Consider the following 14,887-nt stretch of genomic DNA (forward strand, 5'->3'; position numbering starts at 1 on the left):
TTTAGACAAGATGGAGGATTAGAACTAGATGGAGAAGTGAGATAAGATGGGAGATTAGAACTAGATGGAGAATTTTGATAAGATGGAGGATTAGAACTGGATGGAGAAGTGAGATAAGATAGGAGAATTTAGATAAGATGGAGGACTATGATTAGGGATTATGTAATGAATTGATGGATTTGGATTAGGGATGTAAGCGGAAGCAAATGAAGGATGACCAAACATATCATAATAAGATTGTGACATGACTTTCACATCTATCTCATCGGGTTGATCAACCATACCCTCGTCATCATCGACATAGGGTGAAGTGGAAGAAAATAAGGGGTGACCACACTCATCATATTAGAATTGAGACATGCCTTGGATATTCATCTCATAAAGTTGATCAACCATACCCTTGTCATCATCAACATAGGGTGAAGTGGAAGAAAATGAGGGATGAACAAACTCATCATAATAAAATTGCAACATGACTATTAGTTGATGAGTTGGGAAGATGAAAGATGAAGATGGATGATAGATCAAAGCTCCATAATGAGACAAGGACTAACTTGGAGGAATTTGGGAAGAGGATGAAGGTTTGATGTTCGATTGTGACCTAGGAAGAAGGCAATGATGACACAAATTAGGAGATGAGATATGATGATGGATGATGATGGTGATGATGCAAGAATCAAGATGATGACAACTATAGTGATGACTACCAACTGAGATGATAAAAGTGACCATGCAAGTCGAGAACCTAGTAGATGATAATAATGACATAAGCTAAAAGTGATGGCAGCGATGCAATCATGCAAGCAATGAGGATACTAGAAAATGTAAACACAAACTGAGATGGACGACAATGACAACTCAAGCAAATGCAAACTGGATCGTGGGAACAAGGTAAGCTCGCCAGACTATGAAGAAAACTCATTGGACGGATTTTGGCAGCATAACGAGACTAAAATGACAAATTGGGATAATATAAAGTAAACTTGCTATAATAGGCCAAAAACCCACCAAAACAATGAACGAACCTACTAGAACAAGGTGCAAAACCGCTAGAACAAGACTGACATACTTTAAACTGACTAAAAAATGCTTGAACAACATAACAACACTAAAATTATAACCCATTCTTTCAGGGTGCAAACCCGTTGGAACATGGTAACCGACACTATAAAAAGAAAACCCGCTATTTCAGGGTGCAAACCTGCTAGAATAGGGAGCAATCTACTAAAATGTGAAAAGACCTTAAATGACAAGTGAGACTGACAGTAAACCCACCAGAGTAGAGAGAAAACCCATGAGTTTTCAAAGAAAATCCATGAGAGTTCAAATGATAGTGACTATGGTAAGTATGTCAATCTAGCTTCAGATAGAGGCATTCTCCCTATAACAGGAAGTGAACCCACTACAGGACAACAACAACAACTAGGATTGTGTGAAATGTGATGTGTTCGACGAATTAGACTAATTTTGGCAAAGGATTATTGTGACACAAACACAAAAAGCACGTGAATATGATAAAAGCATGAACAATCATGTACTTCCTAGGATAGTCAAATGAAAGTACTTGTTGAGTCCCCTAGCCTAGTATACCACATCCAACCAGATAGATAGAAGCTTGGTAGAACTGGCTCCACCCTCGACACACACTTCTTGGGAATGCCAAGCTTCGAATTTCTAAAGACACGAAGATCTCGACTTGCATGGTCACTTTTATCATCTTAGTTGGTAGTCATCACTCTAGTTGTCATCATCTTGATTCTTGGGTCGTCACCATCATCATTCATCATCGTATCTCATCTCCTAGTTTCCATCATCATTGCCTTCTTCCTAGTTCGTCAATTAAACATCAAACCTTCATCCTCTTCCCAAATTCCTCCAAGTCAGTTCTCGTCTCATTCTGAGTTTTGATCTATCATCCATCTTCATCTTTCATCTTCCCAACTCATCAACTAATAGTCATGTTGCAATTTTATTATGATGAGTTTGTTCATCCCTCATTTTCTTCCACTTCACCCTATGCCAATGATGATGAGGGTATTGTTGATCAACTTGATGAGACGGATTTTCAAGGCATGTCTCAATTCTACTATGATGAGTGTGGTCGACCCTCATTTTCTTCCACTTCACCCTATTTCGATGATGACGAGGGTATGGTTGATCAGCCCGATGAGATATATGTTCAAGTCATATCACAATCTTATTTTGATGGGTTTAGTCATCCTTAATTTGCTTTCGCTTACATCCCTAATCCAATCCATCAATTCATTACACAATCCCTAATCATAGTCCTCCATCTAGTTTTAATCTCCCATCTTATCTCACTTCTCCATCCAGTTCTAATGCTCTATCTTATCTAAATTCTCCATCGAATTTTAATCTTCCATCCTATCTCAATCCTTCATCTAATCCTAATCCGACATCATTTGTCACACAAGTTATGACTGGTGGCATGAATTACACAATGCCATTATCATATGTGCCCCCAACCGTCTAATCAGTGCCACAAACTTTCAGTGCTCCACAACATCAACCTCAAGTAGCATCCCAACTTGTTGTTTCATAACTGCAATTTAGTTATCTACAGGCACCACCTTCATCCATTGTTGTGATAAAAATTCATGAATTGGAAAGTGGCACGAGTCGCACTCCCCGATCGTATCTCAACTTACCATCCACTTAATCCTACCTTAGTCTACCTTCATTCACCCCATCTTATCTCCACCCACCAACTTCACTTCCAACCCCCGCACCTATCATTCCTCTCCCATTTCCTAACACCATTGAAAACCTTTCATCCATTGAGATCTTCCACGCACAATACCTATCACCTACTCCTACCACCGTTCAAACTCAATCTGATGATCTTCCCATCCTTCCATCCACCCCATCTATCTTAGTTGAGGAACTCCTCATCCTTCCATCTACTCCATCTCCCCCAGTTGAGGATCTCCCCATCCTTCCATCCAGTCAATGTATCCTAATTGAAGAATCACCCATCCTTCCATCTACTCCATCTATCCCAGTTGGATAACTTCCCATCCTTCCATCCAGTCCATGCACCCAAGTCATTTAACCTTCCATCATTCCTTCCATCCAATCTAAATATTCTATCCACTCACCCCTCGTCACACCATCCATACCAATCCCCTCATGCCAAGACCTTGTTCCATAGAATGTTGAAAAAATTATTGATCCAAGTCAAGATCCTACCATTCCATCTCCTCCATCTCAAGATCCATTATCATCCCTTCATCCAAGTCAAGATCCTACTACTCCATCTACTCCATCGCAAGATCCCCTACCATTTCCTCTTCTAAGTCAAGATTCTCCCATCCCATATACTCCACCTCTTTGATCGTCCATTTCCTCCTATCCAAATCATCCCACCACCATCACTCTATTCCCTTGGTTCACTTACATTCATACATGGGAGTTCATTCATAGTAGAAGAACATCTCATATGCACTACCCATTTTCCTCCATCTGATAAAGGACTCGCATCTTGATACCCAGAGAACAAGTATCCTACTTTAGATAAAACGCTCAAAAAAATGAACTATCAAGGAAAAGGATCAGGCCTACATGAGAAAGGTATTTTGGATCCCATCCATGTCAAAGCACATCCAGGATCTCATGGTCTCGGTTACATATCCCAAGGCACTTCATCAAAAAATGTTGGTACAACTAATGCAAAATCCAAGTATACTTCCAAACACACCATTGCATCTCCCCAACATTCCTCCAAATCATTTATGACTGTCCCCCCTCCTCCATCATATAAATCTAAAACAACCATTCATCTTCCTCCTTCATCCTCTAAATCCATTTTGGGTCCCTATATCGTAAAATCCACCTTCATACATTTCCCACATGAAAAATCCATTTTGGGCCATTATATCCCAAAATCCCATCCTTCATATTTTCCTACTCATTCCTCCAAACACAAATCCACTATCTCCATCATCCATCATAAACATCCCATTCCTTTCATTCCTAGTCAGGATCAACAAAGGCACATGTCCTCACATTCCATCCAACATCCTACCTCCATCACTTCACCCATATTCCCTCCATCTCCTCCATGTTCACACACTCCTTCCAATGCTACTCGCAGCAATTTGGATGCCAAATAAAAAATGCATAAAGTTATACATCCACAACATTATAAAGATGGCCATGTCCACTCAAAGAGACATGCTTCCATAAAGCAAAATATGATACAAAAATGCAATGAATCTCAATCCGCAAAGGCCCACCAAAGAAAAAGCAAAAACAATATGGATCCCAAAGCAAAAAGAAGTAGTGCATCCAAAAGAAAAATCCCCAATGGCATCCAAAGTTGCTAGTCTATCAGCTAAATATTCTCCCCCTCAATCTCCTAAATCTATTTTGGGTCCCTATGTCCCAAAGCTCCCTATCACAATTCATCCATCCTATCCACATACTACATCCATCTCCCCTCCACTTATCCCACTTCCTCCACAAAATATGTTAATGTTGGTCTTGACAACATTCCCCCATCACAATCACTTTCCTTCATCCCATATGAACACTTGCCACAACCATATCCCTTACACCACATACATTTCCCATCAAAAAAATCTAATCCAATCCTTTGCATAATCCACTCCTTCCTAATCCATTTATATGAAACTTGATTCTTGAGTTCTCCATCCATCTTATCTTCCAAATCCATTTATCCTCGTCCATCTCCATCCATGAGTTTCCTCCCAAAAATCAGAAAATTCCAAACAAATTAAAAAAAAAAATCCCCCCCGAAAAAAAAAGTCAAGAGAATTTTTTTTTGTCCAATGGTGAAAACTTGGCAAATAGGCACCTTGGACAAGTATCGTGATGAAAACTTGACAAACAGGCGTCATGCATAATTCCCCTCATCCTTTTTCTCTCCACACTTGGGGGCAAGTTCTTCAGGCCATCTAGCCATTTCCTCCTCCATCTCCATCTACCTACCATACCCATCATATCCAATCCAATTCACTTTCTCCATCCTCCTTTGGATCTTGATTAACAAGAAAAGGCCACCATGTATACATGCTTTGGACATATCTCTTGGTCTTCATTTCCCCATCAAACTTTTCCTCCATTCGCCTTCATATCCACCCATATTTCCTCCATTCCATGTAATCCTTTTGCCTTTCTTCATGATCCCCATCCACCTATCACCTTGTCTTCCATCCACTTATCCTTGGACCTCCCAGTTCCTCCATCCCTTCATCCCTCATCCTTTCATCTCCTAGCCACATCCATATCCATCATATCCAATCCTTTTCATCATATCCTCCATCCTTTCATCCCTCCTCTCATATTATTCCATCACCCCTTGCATCCCTTGTCATTGGTATCTAGCTCTAGGCTACCCCCATGCAATCCAATTCCATCCATCCTATCAATCTATCTCCTTCATGCAATCTACCATTGCTTGTGAATCTTATCCATTTTCCTCCACTATCCAAGGTTAGGCACCAATCAAATCATCCAATTGCATCCTTGGTCTTGTTCCCAGCCTTGCTACAAGCCTCGATCATAGTCTTCTTATCATCATCGGGATGAATCCTTCCCAATTATCGTCATCAATCTCTCATCGCTTTTCCTCTTGAGTGTGGCAAAATCATGCCTATCCCTAGGTCTCCCTCCATCATTTGTATCTCTTGTACATCTTGTATATAGGTGTCGTTGTACATAGGCATCCATTGGTCGTGTCCTTTGAGATCATATCCTATCAGCTAAATCTTCATCAATCATCCTAGAGCATCTTTGTCATCATGATCATATTAGATCCCTTTTGTCATCACATCATCAATCTTTTATCCTATTGTTGTTTCATGATATATCCTTCTCATATCAACAACACTCATCGTCAGTTTGCGAAGGATGTATCCTTCCTCAAGTCAGACATCATCAAATCCTCATCCAATCGGTTATGCTTTTGGCAAAAGATATTTGAGGTCCTCGTGTTGGCTTTGCTTGTTTTTTATATGTGTTTATCTTTTTAAGCTCCTCAGGTCATTTTTCCTCTTGGTCACCACGATCCTTTATTTCATGGTGCACTAGAACTAACATGGCTCAGGATGTAATCTTGTTGCTTTTATTTTTGCTTGGCGTGTCTTTTTGATGTCTCCCTTTGTTGTTCCCTCATGAGGTCTTTGTTATCTCATGTTACATTGGGGCATATCTTCTGCTTGGGGTTCTTCTAGCACTGTTGCCTGCAGGGTCTCTATAACTCTGTGTGGTGCTAGATTAGCCTGTGTGTCTATTTATTTGTGTCAGTCCATGCATTGGCCATGAAATTCCACCTTGGTTCCTTATACCTTGGTGACTCACATACAATGCTAAATCAAAATAAGTGCTCAGTACATGGCATCCTATTTCGTGAGAGCTCATGCTCCATGATCATTTCATCCATTGCATTTGCATTTTTCTCCCCTTCTCGTTCTGCTTCTTTCCTTCTATACTATCCATTGGGGCAATGTTTCTTCTGAGACGTCGTCTGGTTCCTTTTTTCCCGTACACCCTCTCGAGGGGGCATCCCTACCCATTCCTTCATCTGCCTGGGACATTTTCTCGCTCCCCCTTCTTTTTTTTCTTCCCTCGCAAGTGTCTTTTTGTCTTCTCACTGACGCTATTCTAGCGCCACTGCGAAGAGGGGAAAAATGTAGACACTTAAATTTGGCTAATCAATGTAATCAAATTTAATTCCCTTAGCATCCTATCCTATTTGGATAAATTAATTTAATTAATGAAGCCACACCCCATTAGCCAATTAATTAATCAATCCCTTGAATTAATTAATCCCCCAATCCTATTCTTCCACTTAATTAACCTAATTAATTAATGATCCCTCTCCAATCCCTTTTATTAATTAATTAATTTCCCAAATCCCTATCTTCTAATTAATTAATCTCCCAAACCCCTTTCTTCCGATTAATTAATTCCTAATTAATTAATCTCTCATCGTATTCTTCCAATTAATCAACCTAGTTAACTAATTCCCTGCCCCCTTTTAATTAATTATTTTAATTAATCAAATTACCTTCTTCCAAAGTCCATGTATTAATTAATTATTTTAATTAATTAAAATCAAATCCTATTTGAGCACATGGCTCCTACTTTTAACCCCCCATCTAATCTAACCCTTGTCTTAACCCTAGGGTTCCAACCAACCCTATCTATCCTAACCTCCCCCAACCTAGTCACCCTCCAAACCTCCTAACCAACCCTATCCTATCCCTCCTAACCTCCATATGTGTGCATCCTAACCACTTTCCCTCCTTTTAGGGAAAATATCCTATTTTGGGTGGCTTTTCCCAAAAATCTCACCCCTTTCCTTTCTAGTTGAAAGGACAAGTGTCTCTTATTCACCTCCCCTTCCCTTCCTCATATTGCCTATTTAATCCCTCCATTTCTAGACCATTTGATCCCATTTTCATGCCAATGCACCGTTACGCTACTAGAATCATTACTCACATCGTGTTTTCACCAAATCATCCATCATAATTCGAATCTAACATCATGGAGAATAATTGAACATCCATTGACATCATGAGCACACATCAAATTGAGAAATACTCAAATTAAAGTAGGAATCGTTGTTTGCTTTATTATCATTTTTTTCTCCATTTTAGTTTTGTCATTTATGTGTTGAGGTGTTTGAGTTTAATGGCTTGTTTGGTTTTTTTCTTCCTTATTACAATCGTTTAGTTTAGCTTGCACATTTTACCTCACATTTTTTATCATAACCTCCCCCAACATCGTCACCCTCCAAACCTCCCAACCAACCCTATCCTATCCCTCCTGACCTCCATATGTGCACATACTAACCAACTTCCCTAATTTTGGAGAAGATATCTTATTTTGGGTGGCTTTCCCAAAATGGATATCTATCTGTGTCCTTAGGGACACATGTCACTCCTTTCCTTTCTAGTTGAACCACTTGTCCCTTTTGAGGACAAGTGTCTCCTCTTCACCTCCCCTTCCCTTCCTCGTCTTGCCTATTTAATCTTTCCATTTTTAGGCCATTAATCCCATCTTCATGTCAATGCACTGTTACACTGCTGGAATCATTACTCACATCGCATTTTTCACCAAATCATCCATCATCATTCGCATCTACCATCATGGAGCATAATTGAACATCCGTTGACGTCATGAGCTTACATCAAATCAAGAAATACTCAAATTAAAGTGAGAATCGTCATTTGTGTTATTATCATTTTGTTCTCCTTTTTGGTTTTGTCATTTCTATCTTGAGGTATTTGAGTTTAATGGCTTGTTTGGTTGTTTTCTTCGTTATTTCAATTGTTTAGTTTAGCTCGCACATTTTCCCTCACACATTTTTTGGCACGCTCGATGGAACGCACTTCACAGGTCATTTTTAATGTTTTTTGTTGTTTAAGTGCATTTTTTGACAGATTTTAAGCACTTGTAGGCAAAAAAGTGGAGATATAAGCAGATTTCCGCCTAGGCAGAAGTCTATTTTATCGATCCTGAGATTTCACGAAATGGCGGGATTGTGTCCTGAAGTAGCAGGTTCGCAACACAAAGTGACAAGAATGCGTTATCATTTATATACAGAAGGTATAAATATCCATTTTAAGTTTTGAGAATTTGTAAATGCTTTTTGGCATTTTTCAGCATAGTGGCGGGATTGCAACCTGAAACAACGGGAACGAAACCTGAAACAATGAGAACGCACCTGAAACAATAGGTTTGCTAACTGAAACAATGGGAACACACTAAAATAATGGGTTCACTAACTAAAACAATGGGTTCACTAACTGAAACTATGGGAACGCAATTGAAACAACAGGTTCACTAATTGAAATAACAGGTTCGCTAACTGAAATAGCGAGAACACACCTAAAACAACGGGTTTGCTAACTGAAACAATGGGAATGCACCCGAAACAATGGGTTCGCTAATTGAAACAACGGGAACACAAACTGAAACAATGGGTTCGCTAACTGAAACAACGGGAACACAACCAGAAACAACGGGTTTGCACTGTGTTGTAGCGGGTTCGCTCATTATCATTTATATGATTTTCCAAAATGCCATTTTTCTACTAATCAGCTAACTTGTATGTTGTTGGATGATCTCACTAACGTTTGTGTAGCAAATCGAGTGATAAGAAGACCCCTACGCTTTCAATATTAATCATTTGTTGTAGGTTCACTAAGGAAAAAAGGGGCTTCGTTAAAACAAAATCGTTTCATTTCCTTTATTGCATTTCAATCTTCGCATCTTGTGTCTTATGAGTATTTAGGAACACTTCAATTCAATTAATAAAATGGACATGTTGTGTTTTATGAGTATTTAGGCACACTTCAATTCAATTAAGGAAATGGACATGTTGTGTTTTATGAGTATTTAGGCACACTTCAATTCAAATAAGGAAATAAACGCTATGTCTTTCGTGTATTTCCCGTTTGTGCATCTATAGAGTGAACCTACTGCTAACACACACTATCCTCTCCCTCTGGCTCTCATGGTCATCAGTGCAAGAGAAAAGTGTTAGTGACGCTCGATTTTTAATTTCTAAGTAGGAGAGCTTGTCCCCCTAAGTAGCCTATAAGGCTGGGTGAGGGGAGAATGACCCAAATGGTATTTTCTTTCGGTCTGCTATATAAATATTTGTGATTTTAGCAAAAGCTATAAATCAACTGATAATACTGTCATACCAATGGTTTCCCTCAATATCGCCTTGCAAATACCTCTACGGTCTTGCCGAAAGTCAAAATCCCTTGGTGCTTGTGTGGTAGATGCGTAAAATCCTGTGTTCTACATGTTGGGATATCTTTTGAATGAGCTAGCCACCACATGTATGACCACCTAATTAACCCCGAAATTTCCCCCAATACAAGCCAAATTGTTTCTTTCGAGATGTTGCATCCACTAGGTTAATTAATTAGAAGAATATGATTAGTTGGAACCCCAGGGTTACGACAAGGGTTAGAAGAAAGGGGTTTGGGAGATTAATTAATTAGAAGACAGGGATTTGGGAGATTAATTAATTAAGAATTAATTAATAAAAGGGATTGGAGAGGGATCATTAATTAATTATATTAATTAATTGGACGAATAGGATTGGGGGATTAATTAATTGGCTAATGGGGAGTGACTTCATTAATTGAATTAATTTAGTCAAATAGGATAGGATGCTAAGGGAATTAAATTTGATTAAATTGATTAGCCAAATTTAATTGTCTACAAATAGGTTATGGTATTAGTGGTACATATGTGTTGAATCATTGAAACATCTCAATATATTCAGGGAGTTGTTTTAAGAGTTTCCTATAATGCAGGAGACCAAACTCCTATATACGCTTGTTATGTATTTGAATGAAAAATGTAAATGAGTAAGACCCTCCCCCCCCCCAAGATATTTAGAGAAGAATGTGGCATGGCTTTGCAAGAGTCATTTTTCTCGAAGTCTTGTTTAACTATCTGTGTAAGAACTGTCCTCAAAAAGTCATTACCTCTAATGATAGTTATTAAACCTAGCTATAAAGAAGAGTGTGGGATTTTTTTTTTTTAAAGAAAATTAAAAAGGAGGATGTAATGTAATTATTGAAGGAGCGATTAATAAACCTTATCTGAATGAATTCTCGAGAGTCGTAAACTTTGAGTTATGATGATCTAATGGTTTATTCTTCTTATGTGGAATGCATCTCTATTTAGATAATTTCTTATTGTTTTTAGAAGTAATTAAAATTTTATATTTGACTATGTCTTATGAATAATTCATCTTTGAATGGATATTATAACAGTTGTTAAATTAAAGGTTGTTGTGATTTGATTGTTCAGTATAGAATCTTTGTATTCTATCTCATCCTAAATTTAGTCAATTTTCCCTTTTTAGGATTTCTTTAAAAGCTATGTCCCCTACTTTCTAGTTATAAGCATGCATGGTTTTTATTTATTATGTTTTATATAAGGCAATTGTTCCTTTTAAAATAAGTAAAGAGCTGTTGTAAAATATCATTACATTCAACTCAACTGATGGTTTCAATTGCCATTTGTTTAGGTGTGAGAAAATAGAGCTAAGTGGCAAATTTGTTAACCAACAGATTTTTGGTGACTTTGTTGGGGACTAATATTAAATACTCTCACATGGTGATTTTAACAAATTGTTTGTTTGTTATGAACTAGAACTGGTGTTACCTCACAAAGATATCTTTCCAATCCTTCAACTAAATATGGTCTGGCAAGATGAGCAAGAGGACCTAATTACATAACTAAGAACTCTATTTTGGAGGTGTAAAAGGTATTAAAAATATGGGTAGAGATAAGAAGTCAAAATAATTATAAAACGGATAACGTACTTCCACTTTTTTTATGTCATCAAGATCATGTTCTATTTTTGTTGATATCAAAGGGACCTGAATCTCAAGCATAATAATCAATCCACCAGAAGAATTCTACAACACTAGAATTCAACAAGTAAGTTTGTACAAGCTTAAGGGAAATGCATTGCACAGGACTGCATGAGGAACATTCAAGGCCTTCAAGATAACTTGCTTGAAAGGGACACCCTAAGAGGTGAGGGTAAAGAGATGGGATAAATTGATTCTCATCCACCTCTTTGCTTCTCTACAACCTCCTTCACTATGTGAAAAACTTAGAGCTCTTGTTGTTGCGTATTCGGGATGAAAAATAAGTTAGAAAGATGGTAGTCATTTTCAAGGATTAATAAATTAAATACATTTAATTTTGGCAGCTAAGGTACTGCAACTTCTCTTGAAAATTGTGCTAACACACTTCTCATGTATTTTATCATCTGTTGGTCATGAATGAACTGAACTGGCTAATGCCATGAAAAGACAATGCCTCGAGAGCCGAAAATGTATTTGAGTCAGGCAATCAACAAAATGTTGAACTGTTGAACTGTTGAACTAGGCTTAACGAATAATACGTAGGTTCCAAAATTTCTCGATTGACCAACTATAAGAATTCAATACATCATGAAGACCAACAACATTTTAAGAAGGGAGATGGTTGGGGAATTATTGAACTTTTGAACTCAAATGAAGGGTTCAGGGACATGTCTGCTTGCTAACTAGGTACAAAGGTTTGAAGAAAACCCAACTATAAACAAGACTTGGCAATGCTAAGTGAATGCGTTAAGGCGAAGAGTGACATATGAACTCAGATTTTAGGCTTAAGGTGAGAAAAATGAAAATTTCAAAAATTGAAGCAGCAGTCACATCCTTCAACTTTTCCTATTACCCCCCTAATATCTCTCAAATCATTTGCACATTCCATAATCCTTATTGTGACCCACTTCAAATTTCTATCAAACACACATAGATATTAAGAGGGGGGTGAATCGATATCCTCAAAGCTTCAACCCTTTAGCACAACTCAATTTCAAAAATATTAAATACATAAAGAACAATGAAAGATAAAACAATGAACACCAATGCACATGAGAACCACCAAATTTACGTTGAAAATATAACAAGGGGATAACAATAGTGAGGAGTCTCACAATATATGAACAAGATTACAATTTTGTTTTAAGGCTCATTGCCTAAGGAAGCACACTGCTCCTAGAACGACTTGCTACAAAAATTTACTAACTCCGAGCAAGATACAAGGACCTTCTGAAAGATTCACCATCTCAAAGCATGATACATAATAATTTGAATTACAAAGCAACCCAGAGCTTCTAACAATCTCCTTAGAATGTAGCTACCCTTGACTTATTGTCTCGAGAAACCATTAAGCAATGCAACTTCAAAAATTCCACCACACACATTTACTGCTTCATTTACTTTGTATCTCACAATCGACACACTTTCAATTGATTTGATCTTCTATATATGTCCCCCATAAGTAAAGAAAACTCAAATTAGGTCAACCAAAACAAGAGACAAGTATTGATCCCAAGAAGTCAGTCTCAAAACATATTTGCAGCGAAAACAATCCAAACCAAGAGATACAATGAACCTTAAAAAAACTTATCACATATTTGTATGCAACCTCAAAAATCAAACTTGATGGAGCACATCCTCTGAAGTCAGAAGTAAGGTAACATGCATATGACATGTGTAACACTTTACCAGTTGGCCAAAAAACACAACTTTCAAATGATTTTACACAATGTGATTCACATCAAGACATAACAGGGCCCAAAGACACCTCATCACTACCTCCAATGGTAACACGGACCCCCAAATGCATAGCTCAAGCAAGAGAATAGGCCTTATTTATCAAACAACCACAAATTATCTAAAAAACCAACTCCATATAATATGTGACACCCAAAAGATCAACCACTATCATGTGGACCACATAGAGGCACTCCTTGAACATTCAACAACATCTCCATATATTTCTCCCATACGCTCATGCCAAAACAAGCTAGCACAACCAAATAGATACAAAGTTCTTTAAACCTGGAAGGCCTAAGAACATAGTCATGAGATAGAACATTGTAAAACACACTTGTGGTACATTTCATCACTTGCAATCTGAACTGAGACACTACCCATGCAATTTAAGCATGTCCACCAAGCCACAAAGAAATGTGGAGCATTTTTTGGACTACCCTTGATAAGAAACCAAACTACCAACATACTATATTTACCAAAAACATTTGCTGCAGTAGCATAGACCTAAAAAGATAGGATTGCAATGCCCACAACACATACAAGCTAGCTTCCAAATAGAAAGACCATATTTGTAAGCATAGAGGAATGCAAAGCATTCTCCTAGATATTCTTCAAAACACTTTCTTGCATTTTCACACTTCACCAATCCTATAGAGACCAAAATATCATTGTAGCACCATTTGCTCACTCAGGAGCAACAAAGAATATAAAACAATAGCTTGTAGCATGCACAAGACCATCACCCTACTTCTAATCCTCATCTTAATACTTCTAATCCTCATCTTAATACTTTAAATCCTAATCTCAATACTTCTAATCCTTGTCTTAATATGATATTGATCCAAAAGTAGTGGTTAAAAACAAGCTTTTCACACTAATTTGAATTCCAATAATTTAAATGTCATTATTCTTTTTTTCACAACTACTTTATTGAATTAACACCATTCAATAAGTAATTAAAATGATAAAAATTTGAAAAGAACTATAAATAATCACAAACCATATATTGCAAGTTGATAATGGAGTTCACCCCTGATGGGCTACGTCTTCGGGTCCGCTTCAAGTCCGCAACCGATCCATTAACATTGATGAAAATTACATAAAATTGCCTTTAACATCAAAAGCAATTTAAAAACCTGCAGAACTAATCTTCTAGATTCTGTGGGAAGATATGAACTCACTAAGAGTTCCTCCAAATTCCTCCTACATAAAAAATAAATAAATAAAAGTTAAAAAACCTTTAACTCTCCAAAATTGCTTACAATAACCAATTTTGGGAGCTTCTCTATTATCAAAACAGGCTTGTGGAGAAATGATAACACTTTGCCTTTATATAGGCAAGCTTGCAAGTTCTAGCCTTCCTTTAACATTAAATTTTTCTTTATCTAGAAGATTTCATTTTAAATGCATATCTTTTCTTTTTCCAAACACATCTAAAACATGTGGTGCAATGGATAAAGATAAGCCTTATCCCATGGAGGTTGTGGGTTCAAGTCTTCATGTGGGTCCAAAAAAAGCATACTTTTTCAAACCCCATGTGAGAAATCTTATTTAGACTTTATTTCCAATTCAAATAAAATCTTCTCTCATTAATACTCATTTCCAATTGCATGGAAAAATGATTAAAATGTGGGGATTTGGTGGGGTAGGTCTTGGGATCAAATCCCACCAAATAAACTTTTTATTAAATGCAACATTATCCTTTATTTTCTTTTAATTCTTTTTCATTCATGTGTGAAGCACATGGGATAATG

This window comes from Cryptomeria japonica, chromosome 10 (assembly GCF_030272615.1).
Source record: "Cryptomeria japonica chromosome 10, Sugi_1.0, whole genome shotgun sequence".
In the NCBI taxonomy this organism is placed as follows: domain Eukaryota; kingdom Viridiplantae; phylum Streptophyta; class Pinopsida; order Cupressales; family Cupressaceae; genus Cryptomeria; species Cryptomeria japonica.